The sequence below is a fragment of the Gadus chalcogrammus genome, chromosome 12, assembly GCF_026213295.1.
Source record: "Gadus chalcogrammus isolate NIFS_2021 chromosome 12, NIFS_Gcha_1.0, whole genome shotgun sequence".
In the NCBI taxonomy this organism is placed as follows: Eukaryota; Metazoa; Chordata; class Actinopteri; order Gadiformes; family Gadidae; genus Gadus; species Gadus chalcogrammus.
This window is the reverse complement of record NC_079423.1, coordinates 8,616,074-8,618,533: the sequence shown is the minus strand read 5'-3', so window position 1 is coordinate 8,618,533 and position 2,460 is coordinate 8,616,074. Positions and strand designations below refer to the sequence as shown.

At 43.9% G+C, this 2,460-nt stretch overlaps 4 non-coding genes across 4 annotated transcripts in view; all 4 read right to left on the bottom strand.

Moving 5' to 3' along the window:
- Nucleotides 1–448: 448 nt before the first annotated feature.
- Nucleotides 449–567, bottom strand: LOC130401013 (5S ribosomal RNA). The gene has a single exon (XR_008903476.1). It is a non-coding gene; the product is annotated as a 5S ribosomal RNA (ribosomal RNA).
- Nucleotides 568–1,096: 529 nt separating this feature from the next.
- Nucleotides 1,097–1,215, bottom strand: LOC130400854 (5S ribosomal RNA). Its single transcript, XR_008903325.1, has one exon. It is a non-coding gene; the product is annotated as a 5S ribosomal RNA (ribosomal RNA).
- Nucleotides 1,216–1,744: 529 nt separating this feature from the next.
- LOC130400112 (5S ribosomal RNA) lies at nucleotides 1,745–1,863 on the bottom strand. The gene has a single exon (XR_008902593.1). It is a non-coding gene; the product is annotated as a 5S ribosomal RNA (ribosomal RNA).
- A 529-nt stretch (nucleotides 1,864–2,392) lies between these two features.
- Nucleotides 2,393–2,460, bottom strand: part of LOC130400197 (5S ribosomal RNA) — a 119-nt gene continuing 51 nt past the window's right edge. Inside the window, exon 1 of the ribosomal RNA XR_008902674.1 lies at nucleotides 2,393–2,460. This exon is cut by the window's right edge and continues 51 nt beyond it. This is a non-coding gene — a ribosomal RNA (5S ribosomal RNA).

The following is a 2,460-nucleotide window of genomic DNA, read 5'->3' as shown; positions in this document are numbered from 1 at the left end:
TTAGAAAAAAATCATTAGTTAGATATAACGGCATGTAATTGATTCAGTAGGTACTCCTTATCCATGTAACGATCATTGTTGACATCTGAATTCATTAATTATCTGAAATACACTGCGTGTGCGTGTGATGGTAAATGTTTTGAACAAGGTTAACGGTTAAAGTGTCAGAGAATGGGTGGTGATTTTTTGACGTCCTCCCATGATCTGAGTGAGCGTGCGTGTTTGTGTTGGTGAAAGTTTAAGAAATGTACAACTGTCGTTTCAGCTCTCTGGTGCTCCCTGCTGGCAGTATCACTATACTGTCCTCATGTTTCACAAAAATAGTTTGAGAGACGTTGTCAGTTTTTGTATGTTGCTTAAATCCTCCAAAGCGGTTGGCAGTAAACATCAGGTCACGGTACGCCACGGTAGGCCACGGAGGCAATGAGCTCGAGTTTGAAAAAGAAAAAGCTTACAGCACCTGGTATTCCCAGGCGGTCTCCCATCCAAGTACTAACCAGGCCCGACCCTGCTTAGCTTCCAAGATCAGACGAGATCGGGCGTGTTCAGGGTGGTTTGGCCGTAAGCAATTAGTACAGGCGCAAAACCAGGTTTTATACAGTAGCAGATAAGGAGTGAGAAAGCTGCTGAGGCTTGACGTTACACTTTTACAAAAACAATCATTAGTTAGATATAAACGGCAGTAATTGATTCAGTAGGACTCCTTATCCATGTAAACGATCATTGTGACATCTGAATTCATTAATTATCTGAAATACACTGCGTGTGCGTGTGATGTTAAATGTTTGAACCAAGGTTAACGGTTAAAGTGTCAGAGAATGGGTGGTGATTTTTTGACGTCCTCCCATGATCTGAAGTGAGCGTGCGTGTTTGTGTTGGTGAAAGTTTAAGAAATGTACAACTGTCGGTTCAGCTCTCTGGTGCTCCCTGCTGGCAGTATCACTATACTGTCCTCATGTTTCACAAAAATAGTTTTGAGAGACGTTGTCAGTATTTGTATGTTGCTTAAATCCTCCAAAGCGGTTGGCAGTAAACATCAGGTCACGGTACGCCACGGTAGGCCACGGAGTCAATGAGCTCGAGTTGAAAAAGAAAAAGCTTACAGCACCTGGTATTCCCAGGCGGTCTCCCTTCCAAGTACTAACCAGGCCCGACCCTGCTTAGCTTCCGAGATCAGACGAGATCAGGCGTGTTCAGGGTGGTATGGCCGTAAGCAATTAGTGCAGGCGCAAAACCAGGTTTTATACAGTAGCAGATAAGGAGTGAGAAAGCTGCTGAGGCTTGACGTTACACTTTTACAAAAACAATCATTAGTTAGATATAAACGGCAGTAATTGATTCAGTAGGACTCCTTATCCATGTAAACGATCATTGTGACATCTGAATTCATTAATTATCTGAAATACACTGCGTGTGCGTGTGATGTTAAATGTTTGAACCAAGGTTAACGGTTAAAGTTTCAGAGAATGGGTGGTGATTTTTTGACGTCCTCCCATGATCTGAAGTGAGCGTGCGTGTTTGTGTTGGTGAAAGTTTAAGAAATGTACAACTGTCGGTTCAGCTCTCTGGTGCTCCCTGCTGGCAGTATCACTATACTGTCCTCATGTTTCACAAAAATAGTTTTGAGAGACGTTGTCAGTTTTTGTATGTTGCTTAAATCCTCCAAAGCGGTTGGCAGTAAACATCAGGTCACGGTACGCCACGGTAGGCCACGGAGTCAATGAGCTCGAGTTGAAAAAGAAAAAGCTTACAGCACCTGGTATTCCCAGGCGGTCTCCCTTCCAAGTACTAACCAGGCCCGACCCTGCTTAGCTTCCGAGATCAGACGAGATCGGGCGTGTTCAGGGTGGTATGGCCGTAAGCAATTAGTGCAGGCGCAAAACCAGGTTTTATACAGTAGCACATAAGGAGTGAGAAAGCTGCTGAGGCTCGACGTTACACTTTTAGAAAAAAAATCATTAGTTAGATATAAACGGCAGTAATTGATTCAGTAGGACTCCTTATCCAGGTAAACGATCATTGTGACATCTGAATTCATTAATTATCTGAAATACACTGCGTGTGCGTGTGATGTTAAATGTTTGAACCAAGGTTAACGGTTAAAGTGTCAGAGAATGGGTGGTGATTTTTTGACGTCCTCCCATGATCTGAAGTGAGCGTGCGTGTTTGTGTTGGTGAAAGTTTAAGAAATGTACAACTGTCGTTTCAGCTCTCTGGTGCTCCCTGCTGGCAGTATCGCTATACTGTCCTCATGTTTCACAAAAATAGTTTTGATAGACGTTGTCAGTCTTTGTATGTTGCTTAAATCCTCCAAAGCGGTTGGCAGTAAACATCAGGTCACGGTAGGTCACAGTAGGCCACGGAGGCAATGAGCTCGAGTTGAAAAAGGAAAAGCTTACAGCACCTGGTATTCCCAGGCGGTCTCCCATCCAAGTACTAATCAGGCCCGACCCTGCTTGG